Raw genomic sequence first — 20,997 nt, forward strand, 5'->3', positions numbered from 1 at the left:
TGCTCCCAAAGCTAGAATCTGAGACCATAAAGGAGTGGAAAGAAGGTGCAAAAAATCCCAAACCAAGAGTAAGGATACGGCTTTGAAGGAGGAATTCACAAAACCTCTTTGGAAAACTGTGAGTACAACAATCCACTTACTATGCAGAACTTCCTGGTTGGAAAGATGGCAGGAAATGTAAGTTAGAAACAGACTGTTAAACACCAAATTTCAAATTAAGGTTCTAGTGTGTACACTCTTTCTAAAGAGGGATTCACTTTGCTGTACACCTGAAACTAACACAACATTGTAAATCAACTACTCCAATAAAAAATTTTTAAAAAAAATAAAGAGGGTTTTCTAAATGTCTTTACCCAACAATGCATTTTTTAGTCAGTGGACGAAAACAATAGACGGTGAGTTTTATTAAACTTGAATGGCTTTTTTAATCTGTGAAAAAGCCAATAGTAATATAAATGGTAAAAAATAAATGCACTACGTGCTTTTCAATAAATCTTTCTTTTAATTTCCAACGTGTACTGTAGGGCAAAAGTTGTACACTTTTAAGGCATCTGGTAACTGGGTTAGGAATTTTTAAAATGTTGACAAAACTTGTTGCATATTCCTGCTTGTTTCAGAGATCTCTGCAAACCATTAATTTTTAAATTCAAAGTTAAAGATGTCTGGCTGATCAACAATATTCCAATCTGAAGGCCAATCCTGTTATTAATAAACAATCTAAAAGCAAATGATAGATAGGAAATCTCCACTACCATTCCCAGTTAGTATTCTATTTAAACTACAATGCCATTTTTTAAGTTTTAAAAAATTGAATCTGCCAAAGATGCCAAATATATGGTATATTTTATGATTAAATCAAAAGTATGATATCAAAATTCAATAAGGAGATATTAAAACTGCAGGAGTCAGTTATCTTGACTCACTCTAAGGTTCTTAAAAAAATGTTCCCCAGATTGAAAAGGGCAAGAAAGAAAAATCACTCATGATCAGTGAGTAAAAAAAAAAATGATCGACTAAATAGAGCTTAAATCACTGGATAGGCTTTAGGTACTATTTGGAGAATGTAAAAGCACAAATCAAATGATATTTAAATCCATTTACATTTTATAAAAGAGCAAACCATTTATAATTTAATGACAGTGTCAAGGTGGGTCTGTATATTCAGATATTCAACTGGCATAATAACAACCCATAATTCATTCAAAGATTTCAGAAACTGTAAAAAAAAATTACTATTGATGAGATTTTTCAGATGTTAAAAATTAGACCAAAAAGGCCCCATAATTTACTTCGGGCCTTAGAGATCTTTTTCAGATCTTGTTGCTATTCCCCACCCCTCCACCTTTATATATAGATAAGAGAATTCAATGCTTTTATCAAATAAAGTGTATGTAATGTACATCTGTTTGGAATGCTTTCCCACATTAAATGGAATTCTCAAAATTACTGATATAAAATTTAGATGAGAAAAAGCAAATTTGATGAAGGAAGGAGGGGTGTTTTCTGTTTCAAAAAGACAATGCTAAAATCAAAACTTATGAAACTAAATCTTAGCTAAACTTAAAACATTTTAAAATCCAGTTTTAAAATGAAGATGTTCATACAATGTATTCGTATGCTTTTAAAGTGCAGAATTGATACAATTTTTTAAGTCAGTACCTATTGTGAGTGTCTTCATTAAACTTAGTACCCGGAAGTAACTATTACCTTTCTTTAAAACTGATTGAAAAAAATTAAGGAAAAGTTGATTTCATTATAAATTAGAATATTTTATAATAAAACATATGGTTCCTATGTATAGAGCTATTTGGAAATTAGATTTATATAGGATATTTCTCCAAATGTAACAAAAGTGACCCACTTTCATACACTTGTGCATGTCATTTGTACGGGTATTTCTAATTATTTTTAATGGAAATTAGCAAGTCATTAAGCTGGAAAGAAGAAAGTATTGCTCTCTATTTTTCTCTTTCTACATAATACTGTATTTTCCAAGCCTAACTGAAATGAAGATTGTAACACATTTCCCACTCTCCTCTATTGTGAATGTTCTTAACAATAGGATATTCCTTTTGGATATCACCTGTAGCTTTTGTCAGTTTTAAGACAGACAAATTGTACCAGTATAGAGGTCAGGTTCTGCTGGTCTATAGAGGGTGCCCTGAAATTGACAAAGCTGTTGTCTCTAACACCAGAAGGGAGGAGTTTGTCAATTTCAAGATCAAATTAAGCATTGACTTTTTTTTTTTTTTTTTTGGCATTTATAGAACCTCTGAGGAAAAGGGTGGACATTATACGGAGTTGAGATCCACATATTTAAAATAAAAAAGATAATATTTGATATGTACTTATCATTAAGATAACAGTTTCATATATACTATTTCTCTGCACTTTCACAACAATATCAGTGAGTAAATTAAGACACAGGTTATAATCCATATTTTATGGACAGGGAACTAAGACTCCAGCAGATTAAACAGAGGCCCAAGTTTGAACAGTTATTAAATGGCGCATCCAGGACCTAAAATCTGGAGTTCTGATTGTAAAGCTCATATTCTTTTAGTGGCCAACTCAAGTCATCTTCATTTTTAAATTATGAATCTAGTGGAAATCTCTGTCGATTACAGCAGCAACAGCATGAAGGGCCAAAAATAAGAAGCTTTAATGTAAGGATTTATCAAAGTTCAAATGCATGACAAAGGATCCAGATTACAGGCAACACTCTGTAATCTGGAGAAATTAGAAATTATTCAGGGACATAATATTAATAGCAAGACTTTTCATTTGTATAGGACTTTGTCCTTTCCAAGGTACCATACATACATTACCCCATTTATAGTGCACATAGGAGCAATTCAATAAATGATAGTTAAAGAAATTTTTTAAGTGGAAAACTACTACAAGAAAACTGGAAATCCAAGGCCTGAGATATTACACTATTCTGGAGAAAAACAGTATTGGCCATTCTATACATAAATTAGTTTGCATAAATCCTTACTTATCAGCTTAGCAGACTGGCCTCCTCTGTTGCCTGTGTATGCACACCACTTACATGCTTTAGCTTTTCCCGATTTTCAACAGAGACATTTAGTGAGCCTCAGAAATTAGGATTTAACCAAATGTGTCTAATGGCCTTTTTCTTTTCTCTTTCAAACTAATGAATGACCCAGATGGGCCAAGAAAAGGTATATTAGTATCCGTTAAGAAATTAAAAGTATTGACTGTATTTCAAACTGTACCATATCTGAATACTGTGGTGTGTTAAATATCTGAAGAATACAGAACTAGAAATAATTATAGGTTGTTTTTATTTTAATTAGGAAACTATAAACTGCACATTTTCAGCCCATTTGTAAGTTTTAACCTAAAATATTTTCAAGTTTGCTACTAACAAAAGAATCACTTTTAGCCCACCGTAGGTTTAAAATAGAGACATTATTCATATCCAGGATAACTCTAATTTGATCAAGTGGCATAAATATTGGGCACTAAGTGACAATAGCATTGAAAACAAGTATAACAAGAAATATATATTTATACTTTTTTTGAAATACAAACCCATACTGATATATGTAATGCACGGCATTTATGAGAGATTATATTCATTAATTCTATGCTTATTTCATGAACTCTGTATTGTTAATGGGCTTTAAGAAAGACCCTTGTTTATTCAACAGTCATTCACCTGGGATATATTTAGTGAACACTCTAGGCCATGCTGGATCCTGGATCCCACACTCGTGTGGAAATCATTAACGGTTTCCTAGGAGTGTAAACAAATTGTAAGGCTTAATGTAGTAAGTGTAAACTCATGGTACAAAAGGCACACAGGAAACACAAATAATAATTAATATTCTCCACACACTCATTAATCACTCAGCCATTTGATTCACTTATTATTTAAAGATAGGTATTTATGAACAATATAATTATGATGATATTAAGGAAAGTTTAGAAAGTACAGCAAAGAAAAGAAAGCATAATACAGAAAGTACTTTCATCTTACATGTTTTTCCCCAATCTTTCTAAAAATATGCATCTTATTGTGACCTACATTTTTATTTACTCCCTCATAGGCATTTTCAGATAATCTCACATAATTTTATGATAACCTTTTAAGTAGCTACATAATATTTCATTCAGTGATCAGATAAATCATAATCATAGATAATGCTAAAACCACAATCTTTCAATCTCACAGACCTGGGTTTAGATTTCGTAATTGCTCCAATACCACTTAACTAGACTGTTTCTTCTCTATAAAATGGGAATGATAATATATACGTTTCAGGCTTCTCAAACATCAAAGACTTAATTTATGAAGCACCTATCGCAGATGCTGAAACTCAGTACAGAACTAAGAAACAGCAGCTATTACTTATTATTATTCCCTGAATGTTGTAGAATTAGATTACAAGATTTTAAATAATTATTCCTTTTAGATTGTTTTATTGAGGAACATGCATAATTTTGCCTACTATTTTTATAATCACTGAATTTCTTATTTTCTAACCTCAAATCAGAAATATATTACAGTAGTTATTTTGGCAAAAAGAAAGATCATTCAGGGAGTCATAAGGAAGAAGGACAAGAGTAGCTGTACTTAAAATACAACATTCCTCCCTGACTAATTGACAAGTATTACATAAGAAAAGCATTCTATCTTCTCTAAAGATACCAAATGATATTATTTGTCAAAGTGCTGTAAAAATTTTAATGTGTACACAATTGTTAGCTAATACTATCACTTAATTGTAGCATTTTTTCTCCACAGATTGGTTGTAGCTCAAATTTTGAGCCAATCTCTACATATTTGGAATTTTAAAAATCTGTGAAAAAATCCCTTCTGTTACATAATTTTATTTCTTCCAAAATATTTTCTGATTGGGAAATATAATTTTTTCTGGGGGTCATATATCACTATAAGCAAGTTCATATTTTACATTTAAATATTTTATTTCAGACTTGATTTATGTGAAGTGACATGAAAAACTTCATGAAAACTCAGGTGGGGCGAGACACAGAGAAATGCTACTTTAACTGCTGATACTTTTCTATCTTTTACTGCCATATATCTGTTGTCCTTTTCAAATGAAAAAGAAACACTTCTCTATGCTTAGAGAAGAAAAAAAATGCAAGTTTACAGCATTCTTTATTGGTAAAGTGTTTTGCTAATAAAACCTTTTTCCCCTCATGGAAATGGAGGAAAAGGTAAGTTTATCAAGTACAAGGTGAAATGCACTCAAGTGAGGAAAATATTTTCAGACATACAGTTTCAAAATGTACTTCTTATTCTAGGTCAAATCCCATTCATTATGTTATTTCCAACTTGAAAAAGCACAAATTTCAGTGATTCTCAGAGTTCAAGGTGGGAGGAATATTCTGGATGTAATGGGTGGAGGTTAAAAAGTCAGCTTGATACCCTTAGGCAACTGAGGATCTGGTCAGTGTCCCTTTCAGGAATGTTTTGAAGGCCAACAAACCACTGGACTGCTGTCTTCCCTTTATAAATGATTCCCACAGGCTACGGAGAAAGGCTGGATGTGGCTTTCAGCTTCCTTGTGGTTCCTTGAGTGTTCTCAGGTCCTGCTTCTGCACAAGTAGCCCACACCTCTGTGGCAAACCCCAGTGATCTCAGGGAGGGTGGCAAGGGCAAGTGGCAGGACAGCTCTCTTCCCTAGAAACCTCACTCCTGTGTACTGTTCATGCAATCAATGAGGAAGGCAAGGTCAACAGACAGCGTTCATATAACAGATTCACTTAACTACTGACACTGATCTGGGCCAGAGAAGTGAAGTTGTGGGGAGATGGAGGGAGGAGCACAGCAGTTAATCACAGGAAGCCTAAACTCCTAGTCTTGTAAAGAGACTAAACGCACCCAAATGCCCCCTCTCCTCATTCACAGACATTTGCCTAAGCCATTAAGGTGAGTTTACAGTGATGTCCAGTTAGAAGCTGGTGTGTGTGTGCACATATGGAAGGTGAAGACGCTGGGGAGGAAAAAGCAGGAGTGAAAGGACAGTCATTCACTGTGATTAACATGACCAGACAGGGCTGTGTTTCAGAAAGGTTAACTGGCTACCTCCTAGGCCATTAAGCGCAGACCTGCATGTCAGAAAACAGAAGGCACATGAGGGTGAATCCCTCCATCCTCCGAACACTTAATACACCTTTAGTGTCTGACTCGTTAGTAGCTAAAGTACTTTAAAGGTAGTCTGTAAAGCCAGTTGACATGGAGACAATATAAATGATATAAAATTTGGAGGTTTATTTTGTTTTTGGAGCAGCCAATCATTTAACCCCTAGTTCACAGAAGTGCTGTAATAGTTTCTTTTTAATAGAAAATTAATTTCCATTATGGTTTCATTCTTAGCACTTTGTTAGGCCGCAAAGAATATTAGTGAGAGGCTCTCCAGTTTCAAAGGAGTCAAAAGCCTCTACAAGCCTCATCCTACCCATTCAATGTCCTCCCAGACAATAAATTTCACGAGAACAGGGACTGAAAGTGTTTTGCTTACCATGACAGCCCTAGTGCTTATAGCACAACAAATGGCCTACATTAAGTCCTAAATAAATAAGCTGGTTAATGAATAGATGATTTCCCAAGAAACTATGTTTATCATAGCCACATTAGTGTTTTTTTCCCAACTTTTTATACTTATTTCATTGGTCATGTTTCTATGGGTTACTTTTGATTTGCCATAGAAATAATAAAATGAGTACCCTTGATCCAGGGTTCCTCCGCTGGATAAACAACAACTTGCTCTTATTTTGATTAAGGAGAACCATTACATGTTTTTCCTCAAGCTATTAGTCTTCTAGGAACATGCTGTAATTTATAAGCTCTATCAAAACTTTCTCTTTAATGAAATGAATAGGAAATTAATGCAGTCAGGCAGAAAGCTCTTTTAGCTAATAGTTTTTAGCACTTTCTTCTTTGAAATACTAGAGAGTAATTTTCATTTACTGGTTATTTAAGGAGGGAAAATTCAGTCCTATTGATATCACCTTTATTGGGTTTACATACAAGTATGCTATATTCTTTCCCTTGGGCAAGCCATGTGTTATACCATGGAAACATAAATTTTCCAGCGTTCTAATATTAATAGCTATTACAAATAGAACTACATGACCATTAGTGAACTCCCAGAATAATGCTGTTTCCTATGTGCTAATAAGTATTTTACGAATTTAGGTAATTTGGGTTAGAGATAAAAAACCTTATTCACAGACACTAAAAGAGATGCGATTCTAATTCTGCCTTGACACAGAGGGACAAATTAATGTACTTATTTTACTTCTTGGAAAGTGCTTTGTGTTTGAAATACTGAAATAGATGATAGTACAATTAGATTTTCCTTCTTAAAGATAAATATGCAGCTAGTCCTCTGCTCTGTAATGTGCCTGTGCCCTTTAAAAGAAGGACCAGCTCGAAGCAGATTTCACTGGCTCAGTACTGTTGGAATCATATCTTTATACAGGGCTTTTATTGTCAGCAACCATTCTATAAATATGGTATTTACATATAATTTTACTATTTAATTAAGACAAGTTGAAAGGAGTTTGCTTTCTAAGAAGTCTAACCATCTCCACTTGCAACGTATTTTTTGTTACTGGTTAGCTTAATGAACCCTTTCATAGCTGAAATGTCATTTCCAGCCTGTCAAATATTAGTGTTATTATTGATACATACTAAAGACTGTAAACATCTCAATCACTGTTGTTAACTTAATAAATTCTTTGACTCTTGTTAGTACATATATATCCGAAATAAAATAATTCTGAAGTGAAATAGCTTTTAAAATACCACCCTATAACTTGTACAAATATTAAAAAGGCAAATCAGAATCCTAGGAACATGAGTAGGACCAAGGATTCTTTTGTCTATTACAATTCCTCTTTCAGGATTCAGCTTTGAGGCAGTTTTGAATTTCACATCTGATACCACCTTTGACAATATTCTCACAGTGATGAATGACTTCTTCCATATAAAACAGTTTTTGAAATATATGCACGTTTAACAAAGCTCCTTTCCTCTTACGTTGGAAATGCTGAAATGTTTATTTCTTGATTGGAAGCCTGTGGTGATGCAGCCACAGATAAACCCTACTGTAAGAGGAAAGAGGAGACCTATTTCCTTCAGTTTATAAAAAATGTCAAGTAAATATTACAAATGAATCCTACTCTTATTTTGACAAATTATGGTTCTAAGAACTGGTCTGTTTTTTAATTCAAAAACTGTGGTTCATTAGTGTGAAGAATACTCATATTTTCAAACTCTTACCATGGTGGTGTATTCAAACTTCATCACTAATTTTGACACAAGTTAATGAGCATTTACACTTGATCTTTTACCGACAAATACAATTTTTCCTAGTTTGGTTGGTTGTTTTATTACAGTGGGTTTGATTCAGCCCTGATCACCTAGTAAAAATGGGATCAAAAACTCTGCTAGAAATGTAACAAAAATAATTTTCACACAAACATGTTTTTGACTTATACGTAATTGCAAACTGTTAACATGACATAATTACAGAACGTAATTACATGACAACCTCTAATGTTCAGCACAGGCTTCACTGCCTGCCGACAGCACTCAGTATATACCTGTCACCATTTTTAGCATTATTAACAATGGGAGTAGACATTTTCATTACATTAAATGCTTAATAAAATCGTCCCCCATAGCTTCCTTTTAGGGTAAAACATGAATTTCAGTCCAGGTTATTTTGAATATTGTAGAGTTATGAAATGTTCCCAGAATCTTTAAAATTTCCACCCTGCCAAGACTCCACACATCTCCTATCCCAGGTTTTTCAAATGATGTTATGCTGGATTCTAACTAGTTTTACATTCCCTCTTTCTTCATAAAAAAATTCATTTGACCTTTATTAATATTGCCAAAATGTATTCCATATCTTAACTTCCTATTGAGGAAAAAAGTTTAATTCATATGTCTTCCATTATCTTCAAATTTGTAATTATTGGACACTACATCTAACTTTTCTCTTTCTGAACATTAATAGGTTGACATTCATTTAGATTCTTATTGTAATTTATTGTCTGCTAGAGTGATCTGACATAATTCTTCTCTTAATGCAATAAATTCAGTTTCTTTCTTTTTAATAGTGTTTGGCTGCCATCAGGACACAAACCTTCTGAAAGTTATTGAAGAACAGAAGCCAAATGAAATAAAAACTTCAGCAAATTTATTAAGATGCACTAAAATAATAGAATAGAAGCCAGATGATTTATGTACTTTTCATTTTATTTCTGCTCTTTTCACTTGAAGAATATGCAAAACCATCTAGCCAACTCTTTTAAAAAGCATAAAATAGCACGCCCCACCCCCAATCCTCTAAATTCTTTACTGTTGTTTGACACTGAACACTGCTTGTATCCTCTCCAATTTCATTTTGCTTATACTCAGTGGAAATTTTTCACTAGTATCCTTATGTAACTTTAGTTTCCGACCTATGGCATTTTCTTCTCTTTCACCTCAGCCCCTAATTATCACTTCATATCAACCTAAGAGGAACTTCAAATTAACGTTAATCAATCACCGTTATCTAATATCAGTAAGAATCCTGAAAATTTATTTCCTACAGGTTTTACGATATATGATTTTATCTTAACCCCATTCACAATATACAGTAAAGCCAAGACATCTGTTCTTGAAATCCCACTGACATTTTCTATGAAATAATGAACATTCAATGAATGGTAATATAAGATGGCACTTCCCGGTTCTCAGATCCTGGAAAAGGTTCTCCATTTTTCTCTGCCTTTCTACACTAGGGCTTCTTCCCCTTTCTTACTGCAAACAGAATTCCCCTCTGAGCAAATTTCCCCACCACTCATTTCTAAATATAGCACAAAATAAACTGAAAATTTTAAGCATTTCTTTACCCTCCTGTCTTTAAATCCCCAGTTGTCCCTTTCGGGCACCTCTCATTTCCTCCTGACCCCATGTCTGTGGCAAATATATATAAAGGACATACACATTTGTTATATGAATCACATCTTTGTGAACCCAACTTCTTAATAGTACTCTTGAAAAAACTAGCATGAATCATAATCATAACCATGGTATTGAATAATTTAGGGAGTATTTCATTACTGATTTCCCCTATTATTTGAAGATGAGTAGAAAAAATGTTTTTAATGGGAGAAAAACACACATTACTTCAAGTCTACACACACAGTATCAAAATCAAGCTGTGGTTTCAAAAGAGATGCTGACACATTAGAATAGGGAATGAAAAGTTAACCCTTATGCCAAAATTTTTAAAAATGTATTTTGCAAAGATATATACACATATATGCGTGCAATACACTCACTTATGTGAATCATTGACTAATGTCTGCTTCATGATGTCATATATTCCAGTTTAAATTTGGGGGTGGTCTGTTTTATAATTTTGATGATCTTTTCTTATGATATTTAATTTTCATTTTTTTTACAATTACTTTCAATAAAGGATTTCTATATTTTTTGAATTATTCAAATTCAAGCAGTCTAAAGCTCAGGGGCTTAGCTTATTTATCCAAATATTCCTGATATTCTCCTTAAAAAAATGAAAATAACAATGCTAGATATGGCAGGGACTCAAAGAGAAAAATCAACAAATATTCACTTCTCAATTTCGAAATTTTGCTCCCTGCTTCAATTGGTCCATTATTAGAATTTGATTTTAATTATTCGTTAACAGAGAACAATTTATCACTATTTATCGATTAAGAACAGTAGCAAATGAACAACTTAAGGCCCCCAAAGTGTTACCACCCTGGTACAGGTCAACAGAACTAGGCAAACAAGAGGCCAATTCAAGAGTTCCTGCCCAATTTCCTTCCACAACCAGGTCTTTATGAGCAAGCAGTCATGGAAAAGATCCTAGAAAAATAAACTGTGGAAACATTTCAGCAGCTTAATTGAGATTTTGCAAGGCTCTCAAAGCCTGCATTGTTACAGCCCACTCTCATCAAAGACCACGATTCAGCTTTAGAAATGGTGCTATTCAAACCCTGCGGTATTAGCCATATATCTTAGGAATTTACTTCCTAATTATACAGTATGCCTTATAAACACTTTTTTTTTTTTTCCTGTCATTGGGTGACATAATATTTTAAGCAAGTAAAGCAAATTGGTTTGATCATTATTATGAAAAGTTCCTCCTCAACACATGTCAAATTTAGGTTATGGGAGCACATTGTGTTTGTGTTCTAGAAATTTTAATGATATCCAAATGAATTTATCACTTACTATGCTACTGGGGAAAAATATGTGTCTATATAACCTTACATCTAATGGTGAAACTGCTGCCCCTCTATTTGAAATATAGGGGATGTTGAAAAAGCAACACCATATTTTCTGCAAGTGAGAAACTATGTCTTCTGCAAAGAGGAAGCATTAAGGTCACAACTTTGATTTTATCTCTTTCTCTGAGGAAGTCCAAGAGCAGATTCAAAGAACACAAGACTGAACTCATTTCAAGGGTGAACAGTCACTCTTAAGGGCTTTTTTTCTTGGGAATGCTACGAGAAGACTAGGCTATGTGCTGACCTGGATCCTTTCTCCTAACAGCTGGCAAAAAGAAGAGGAGGAAAATCATGTTTCATTTATTTACTTCATTCATCGAATTTGTACTTTCATTATAAATTCATTGTAATCTCAACAACTAGCTAAATTTATTTTTATGGCCTTCCCAAGAAATGCAAAGTAGAAAACATTCTGTTATATGAAAATAATCAAAAAATAATTTAGAAGCAAAATCATTAGGTACTTGCATGATATTCAACTCTGGGAAACTAACTTCAGAGCAATAGTGCTATGAAAGCATTTCTATTTACGATGTTGCTTTTATCTGCCTCAGATTCAGTAATTATCATAAATTACTACATTTGACTGATGCCCAATAGTGCAGCACATTCCAGTCAAAATATGTCACCAAACCACCAACATTGCATGATGCTTTTTACCCCTAGGTGGTAGTGATATTAACCCTAATACTCAGTAGTAATTTATCCTGTCACTCACACATTTTAAAGTTGCTATTTTGAGTGGTCTTTGGTGTAATAACATATTAGGTGTTACTTATATTTTTTTAAAAACCCAGCATGTTGAGTAAAGGCTAATTGGAAAGAAGACCTAACAAAACGACTATGTAGCTGGTCTACACAGATGGTAGATCTGGGAAAAATTAATCAGAAACCATATCAACAATCTGTTTTTTTTTTTAAGTTGTACTATATAAGAAGAATGAAATAGAATAAAATGCTTGCTTATGTATATGGCAATGATAATATCCAGGATATATCTCAATTTCTTCCATTCTTATTGTCTTCTAATGTCTTCATTCTTAGATTCTGAGTTATATTAATAAATATAATACAAACAAGGTATAATATGAGTGACATAATAAATTGTATACTTATATAGGTGTATACACAACACATACATATACACTAAATAAATAGAAATTGCACTCTAACCAATTTTATTTTGAGGTACAGGTTAGGAATTCAATAAAGATGTAAGAGTCCAATAAATGTGTTGCATTTTTCAGTTTTCAAAGTTTTTACTCTCATGAATTTGAGACTATCAAACATACCAAAAAAATAAAACATTCAATTTCATTTCTTCTCTAATATAATATCATACTGAGCAAATTAACTGACAGATACAAAGGAAAGTGATCATCTATTTAAACTGCCTGAAGAAAATGAGCTAATGATACACCATTAGATAATTAGGATAGATAACTGACAGCTGGTAACTCTGGAGTGACTAAGTTCTTTCTAATGACAGCCAAACAGACCAATCAATGAAATGGCTTAACCCTTCCTCCCTCATTCCAGCTCTCTCCCTTTCCACACCCCCGCTTTGTCCTCTTTAACAATGTTGGATGTCGTCACTTTAAATATCTTTTTTCTATGTAACCTCTGCAACATTACATACATTTTCTGTTTTCTACACATTCTTAGTTTCCTTCTCTGATTTTTCTCCTTCCACAGACTGGTAACACTGAGCAGATCCCAAGACCCCTTTCTCTAACCTTGGCTCTTATCTTCTCCTTAGCCTTAAAAAAGCCTCATGCCTCCCCCGGATCTCAATTATCACAATGGTGCTGGTGACTCCAATTCTCTTTGTATAGCCATTTCTCCCTCTCAATAGACAGTCGCATGATTCTAGTATGCTGACATCATTTCCAACTAAAGAGCTTTAAAATTCAGAGGCATCATTTTCCCCTATAACTATTTCTTCTGTATGAGTTCCTCAGTTTTGTCAGTGGTATCATAATCCTTCCCATCGTCTTGTTCAAAAGGCCACAGTCAGCTGTAACTGATACGTGGAACTCCTTTATTTCCCTAGATCAATGTGAAGCCATCAATTAAGTCAAAATATTCAGCATTAATGTTTTCTTCTTAGAATCTCTGAACTTCACTCCTTCCTGTACATTTCCACTACCACCACATTAGTGAAAAATACTCTGTATTAGGATCTCACACTTGGTTTACTGAAAGAAACTCTGAACCGACCAATTTTTCTTCCAGTCTACTTCCACTTGGATCCATCCTTCATATGATTCCAGTTTAATTTCCTTATACAACACTGTTTTTATACCATGGAATAGAGTTTAAGAGCAAAGGTTCTGGAATCACACTGCTTGGGAATGTGTGCATGCCAGCTCCAACTTTCACTAGGTTACTAATCTTGTCAAATTTACTTGGTATTTTGTTGCCTTATTTCCTACCTGCCACTTCCTGTTGTTGTGAGAAATACATGGGTTAATACAAGAAAGGCAATTAGAAAAGTTCCTAAGACACGTGTTCAATAAATGATGACTACTGTTATCATTACTATTATCAATTTCCTCATTAAAAACGTTTAACAGCTTACTGTACACAATGTATGAAGCCCAGATCCCTTAACCTGGCATCAAGGCTCTGGACAGTCTGGCCCCTGTTAATGGCCCAGATTCAATGAATAGTATTTGCTAATATGAATCCTCTGGTCCAGTCAGGGTGAACTAATAAAACATACTGGAAATTATATTTTCGTTCTTGCTGTGACTCTGATGTTTCTCTCTTCACTTAACATTTCTTTTTCTGTCCACCTTTACTACTCTTTCTTCAATGCCCTACGTAAGTCTTCTTTGTTCCCAAAGAGGGTGAACCAGATAAGCATTGCTTGCGGCACAAAGTTTCTAGAAAAAGGGTTCCTCAAACTTGGACAGAGCTGTATGTTATAACCCATCTTGGAATTTAAAAATGCACATTAGTTAATTAAATATTAATATTATTGTGTTAATAATAATCTGTGAAGTCCTACTGTAAACGGCTTTTATTAAACACAGTGTCCCAAATTTATTTCAAGATGAAACATTTTTTTCCTTCTAGAAACTATTAGAAATCTGGACACGAACATTCAAGAGTCAAGAAAAGAACTGAAAATCTTTAAATTTTTAAACTGTTGTATTCACAGTTTCTCACTATAATTCTAAATTTGAAAAGTGAGTTCAAGTAAATCCTAGAGAATTGAGAATGTGGAAACAATTTTCAATTAAGTAAAAGGGTCAACATATCATATGATACAAATAAAAAGTGTTTAATAACATTTAATTAAGTATACTCCTCACTTATGTTACTATATCAGTTAAAAACTTCGGAAGCCCAGAGAAAGATTTTTTAAAAGCTTTCTTTTAGTGCCCATAAAAATATCTGCCCACATTTTTCAGTGTAATTACTTTGCTGTATCTGATGGCAGTTAGTCAAAGAAATATAATCCAATGTTTATTAAAGTTTTATTTTAAGCTTCCTTATCGATGGATTGATTTCATACAGACGCTTAGTCAATAATTCTATGCTCTTTTGCAGACATTATCCTTCATCCTAATTTCTAGGTACTGCCTTATAGCTAGAAAAAAAATCCATCTTTATTTCTATTATATAAGCTATAAACTGAAGCAAAGAAAGAGATTTAATGAAAATTTGAAGATTGACATCCAGTCTTTTAAATAACTGATTCAACCACTGCTGCTGACTAAAAATGTATATACCCTGTTATTAATTCAATTAAAAAATAATTGCAATTGTGTAGACTAAAGACAATTATTAAACAATTAGAGTTGTTAAGAGAAAAACATTCTTCATAATGTTTTTATGAATGTTCATTTAATTTTATTCTCATTAGATTATTATACTTGATGTTAGACTAGAAGGCCATTTTCATCCAAATAATTATTTGCATAATAGTAACCAAACATGAACAATAGAAATAATATTTTAAAAACTAAGTAAGTATTAATCAGCCACACTGGTGCCTAAATTGCCAGCAGTTCTCTAAATATCTATAATCAGAATATTCCACAAGAAGAGTGTGTCTGCATTTCATGTCTATAATTACAATACTGTGTTAGACAGATTTTGTTTTCCACCTGTGAAATACCTGATTGATTCTTGCAAGACATGAAACACAATTTGAATTCCATCTATATTTTTTGACGCACAACAAATTCGGGATATACCTAAAATATAATACTATCAGGTTTAAGATATCAACATCAAACATAAAATATCTGCATCTTTCTAAAGGGGAAAGCCCCCCCCCTTTTTTTTTTGGTTTCCCAAATTCTCCCTGACATGTTTCACTGCAAAAATTTTAACATTGTCAAAAGAAAATTTTATTAGACATATATTCATTAAAAATTAAAATGACCCTACTATCCATCTATAAATATATTATCAAGTAAATGTTCATCTTTTAAAAGCCAGGTTAAAGTTTTATTTTCCTATTTCATTAAAACAGACCACTAGAGGGCAAGCAACACTCTGATCTCAGTTATAAATAAGTAAATGGATAGAGCTCTTTAAAATAACTAGTTATACCTAATGCACATTCTTTCTTTCCTTCTTTTCTTTATTCTTTCATTCAACAACTATTTTTTCAGTGCTAATTGTGTGCCAGACACTGGGAATCCAGAATTAAAGCAATCAAATATGGCTCTCTCTATCCTTGGGTCTCTCTCTCTCTCTCCATGTACATATATGCATATATATTTGAAAAATGTTTTTAATACATTTCTTCAGTGTTTTTTATCCCTTCACAATTTCTTACTTTTAAAATTTTATCATAAATATAGTGTGTGATAGCAAAATCAGAATTCAGACTTAGCAGACAGGTTATAGTAGAGAAACTCGGACGTAGCCAATAATGAAAATCAAAGAGCAGCTTTTGGTATCAAGTTTACTAATAAATAAAACCTATCGCCCATAGAACATTCTATAACCCTGTACAAAATTTGTACCTCAGCATTTTCCTAAGTTTGTCCCTTATTTTATTAGGTGGTCCAGAGAGATAAATTGATACACAGAGAGAAAAGAGGTTGAGCTATTGTCAGAGATAACTCAAGGTTTCTTCAGGTCCCCATCAGCCAGTGCCCTGAGAAACGGGGGAAATGATTTCATAATTCCTATTGAATATAATAGGACACTGATACCCTGGGGATACCGGTCCAGAAAAACAGAAAGAAGAGCTGGAAACTCTTTCAATGATAGAAAAGCTAATGATTTTGTGATTCACTCAAGAGAAACTCCTTACAACCCTTGATAATTGCAAGGCAGATAGTGCCATTGATGACCCTGTCAAATTGGCAGGAGCTAAGAATTCCAGGGTAGAAGCCCAACCCAAATACCGCAAAGGAGAGTTTAGTAATACACACATATTTTTAATTGTGTTCGCATGTGTGTGTTTTCTCTAACAAGAGATTGCTGTTAATTCTTATTCATCTCAGGTTCAGAGCGTTTTCTAACCTCAACACTTTCATGGCACACTAGAATTCCAGACTAGCTCTGCCAAATGACTAAGGAAAATGGAATCTGCTTCTCTTCCACATGCCAAAGATGAAGCACACAGAACTAGTGTTGTAAATGTTAAATAGTCAACATAATTAAATTACCTAGGGAGAAAAAAGCCCAAGATGTAGAAATTGATAGAGAAATGTTTAACCCCCAGACAACAATCTACATTTGTTTAGCTAGTGGTTTCTTCACTTAATATTTACACTGATTCATACCTTCAGAAGATACGTACAGAGCTCCTAGTTAAGCTCTACGGACAGCAGATTTGCTCTCCTGTCTACATCCTAGAGAGAGAACCTGTACGGTCCTCACTAGATGCACAAGATATAAACTGATCAAATGGTCCCTGGTCCCTTCCTTTGAAGGGTTTCCTCGCACGTGTGGGAGAAAGACACAGGGATTCAGAACTATGCAATGGAAAAGCTGAGAAAAACAGCAATGTGTACCAATGACTGTGGAATGGAAGTGGTGAAAGTTTTCTTCTGAGGAGTTCAGGGCGGTGGCTGGGGTAACATTCCGGGCATTGTCTGGAAGATTGCTTTGTCAAGGGGGGGACGAGGGATGGAGATTGCTTTGTCAAGTTCATCCTGTTTGGGAAGAAACTTGAAGGAGGAGTGAAGAATATGTGTTAGACAGGGAGGAAGCAGGATGCCAGGTACTGGGCACCAAGTGGCTGAACAGCATAGCGATACAAGTGGAATATGGAAATAAAAATGGGGCTGGAAAAGAGGGCAGGAGGCAGGGCCAGAATGTGCAGCACCTAGCATGCCCCATGACTACAGGGACCTGTGTCTGCATCTAGTTGGTGATTTTAAGATTTAAAGTAGAGAGTCAAGCTTGAACTTTATGAGGGAACACATGAAAAAACATAATTACATTTGCATTTCACATGCACAAAAAAATACCCTGATGAAAGTATGAAAAACAGATTAGAATCAGGCAGTTCTTCCTATGCTTACAGATCAGGATATTGACAGAGACATTGGATGGACTGTTTTCAACCAAGCATGGAGAATTTCTCATTCACAGCCAGCAACTGTCTAATCCTCTTCCCCCAGACAATGTAGTGAGGGAAACTGGGCATGCTTCTGAAGAGTCCAAATATAAAATAAGACAATGAAAGAACTTCACCCTTCATCCTCAAAAATCTTTTGATATTCAAGTCACCCCCGGGAGGAAACTTTCCTGAGTGATTTAAGTACATTTAAATTGATATCTGCTTACACATAAAAATAAGATCTCCTAAAATTTACCATTTCTTACATTTCAATAGGGTTTAAAGATTCTCTACTTGAAATTATATTTGTTTTGTTAACGACTATGATAAACTAGATTTTCAACTTTTTCATGCCAGGTTCATAGAAAACTGCTCGGGTACGTGCCACTACCACTCAAAAGTAATTTTGTTTTGTTCTTAAAAATTAGGTTAAAACAAAAATTACCTTTTCAGGTAATAAAAATCATTTCTCAGAAGTGCTGACCCAGAAATATAGTCAGTATTTTTAAGGACATAAAAATCCTTCACAAATTAATTAATCTACCTTATAGATGCTGTGTGTATATATACGTTCTTTACTCCCTGACGAAGGTGTCCCTCTGGAAAACATTTAAAAACCTATTTTCTTGATAGAGGCTGGTACCGTGCCTCCACAAGTGGTTTGACAGAACTAGTTCTTGTCATGGTGCTAAATATGTAAACCACACTGAATGACCGAGGCTAAAAGCAAAGTGACAGTTGACTGTGACTGCCATTAACCATGGATCACATCCTGGCAGGTAATGCAATTATGTGGCAGGAAACAACTAATGTGGGCTGCTCTGGTGGGAGAAAGGCGAAAATATTGAATTCTTCTTTGTAATCTATTTACATCTTGCAATGGGGGCATTAGTCAGATTAAGGTTCAGAATGCCAGGCGCACACAGACCTGGTGTGCTAAGTGGTGCCTCCATTCATAACGTGATAAGAAGGTAATGGTTAGAGAAACAAATACATTATGATCCAGCTGCATCAGGGAGCAATTTTCTCTCACAAACTTCCCTTTCTGTAATACCATCTCAGGATACAGACTGAAATCTTTTAGAGACATAAATATCTGCCAGCATTACTATGTATCAGTACTACTTTTCCTTTTCCTTCACAAGCAGACCCGTCATGTTAAAATTTTAATAGTAATCTATATTAATTTCTTCACAAAGTTCAAGCTTATTATATATTTATCAAGACACATGAACCAAATAGTATTGAAATGTTCACCTCAACGATTTTATTTCTATAGCTGAATATATTAGATAGATCACACCGAATTTAAAAGAGAGACAGGCAGTGTGGGAAGCAGAATAAAGCAATAGCTGTAGAACAGCTTGGCAAATCCCTTTGGAATATTCTGGGAGTTTGAAAATTCAAGCCTCAGGATGTTTTTCTTGGATGCTCAGGCACTGCCAATCATCATGACAAACCTCTTAACTTGTTTCTCCAAGCAGCTTTCTGAGATTAACCAGTTTTGCCAGTCCCAGTACCCCTTTTCTCATTTTTCCATGGTCTCTTTCACCAGAAGCTATTGATACAGGAAAACCATTCAAAAATTAGAGAGAGCATATAATAACTCAAGATCAAATCTGTTATAGATTAGCTTGATTAGCTAAGGAGTAACTCAACTAACAAAATATGCATTTATATTTAAATGGCTATATAGTTTGTGTATCTAACTTTTTAAAAAAATTTATTCTCTAAATTAAGTACAAACATAGAATAAATCCAGACTTCAAAAAAATATGCGTGACCTTAGTATGCTTTGACAAATTTATAAAATTTTATAGTAGTTCTATTGGTCCCTGCAGTGGATTGGAATTCCCTGTATGCTGGGTTAATTCTTAGAACTCTTCTAGGGGTCAAAAAGCCTCCTCTCAAAAGTCTTCCTAGGCAGTCTCTACAAGTTATCATATGTTTCTATAATTTACTGTACCTTTCCTTCAAGGCACTTACCACAGTTGCAATTAAATAATTTTCTATATCACTCTTCACTGCTTATCTGTTACATTACCATGAGGGCAGGAACTACACATCAGTCTTATTTACAGTGAATCCTTAGATACAAGAAAGGTGCCAGGCAAACAGCAGAGATTCAATAAATATTTATCAAATGAATAAACATACAAATGCTCATTTATTCCTTGATATTTCCCCCGTTTCAATAATGTACTCTTTTAAATGTATCTAATTTCTTGTTTTTGAAGGAAGTAATTCTTACATACAGACTGTGTGGTTCAATTTCTTGAGGCATTCCTCAATTTGTAGAGAAAGACTAGAGGACTGTTTATATACAGATGACAGGAAAGAAGTCAATTGCTTTACATAAGTAATACGGAAAACTAAGAATCATTCAAAAATAGCATCAAGAATATTTCCCTTGGGGGCTTCCCTGGTGGCGCAGTGGTTGAGAATCCGCCTGCCAATGCAGGGGACACGGGTTCGAGCCCTGGTCTGGGAAGATCCCACATGCCGCGGAGCAGCTGGGCCCGTGAGCCACAACTACTGAGCCTGCGCGTCTGGAGCCTGTGCTCCGCAACAAGAGAGGCCGCGATAGTGAGAGGCTCGTGCACCGCGATGAAGAGTGGCCCCCGCTTGCCGCAACTAGAGAAAGCCCTCGCACAGAAACGAAGACCCAACACAGCCAAAAATAAATAAATAAAATAAATAAATTAAAAAAAAAATTTCTCTTATGCAGTGTATCTTCTACTGGTATACATGCAATGAATTTACTGATTGTAATCCAATTCCATGGAACACGCTGCTTTCACATATGTCTTCTCAATAAATTATCACAAAGGTCTTAGGGTAAGGTTTGTTGTTGTTTTTTTTTTTAAATTAATTAATTTATTTTATTTTTGGCTGCGTAGGGTCTTCGTTTCTGTGCGAGGGCTTTCTCCAGTTGTGGCAGGCGGGGACCACTCTTTATCGCGGTGCGCGGGCCTCTCACCATCGCGGCCTCTCTCGCCGCGGAGCACAGGCTCCAGACGCGCAGGCTCAGCAGTTGCGGCTCACGGGCCCAGCTGCTCCGCGGCATGTGGGATCCTCCCAGACCAGGGCCCGAACCCGTGTCCCCTGCATTAGCAGGCAGACTCTCAACCACTGCGCCA

General features: G+C 34.7%; 1 protein-coding gene and 1 long non-coding RNA gene across 3 annotated transcripts in view; one reads left to right on the forward strand and one right to left on the reverse strand.

Moving 5' to 3' along the window:
- Window positions 1-20,997, reverse strand: part of UNC5C (unc-5 netrin receptor C) — a 401,385-nt gene that overhangs the window by 345,239 nt on the left and 35,149 nt on the right. The gene's annotated exons all lie outside the window — the stretch shown is intronic.
- The window catches only part of LOC309628637, a 33,541-nt gene continuing 17,954 nt past the window's right edge, over window positions 5,411-20,997 (forward strand). The window contains exon 1 of the long non-coding RNA XR_014244607.1: window positions 5,411-20,700. This is a non-coding gene — a long non-coding RNA (uncharacterized lncRNA). The remainder of the gene's footprint in view (window positions 20,701-20,997) is intronic.

Source organism: Balaenoptera borealis (genome assembly GCF_965194805.1).
Source record: "Balaenoptera borealis genome assembly, chromosome: 4".
Lineage (NCBI taxonomy): Eukaryota > Metazoa > Chordata > Mammalia > Artiodactyla > Balaenopteridae > Balaenoptera > Balaenoptera borealis.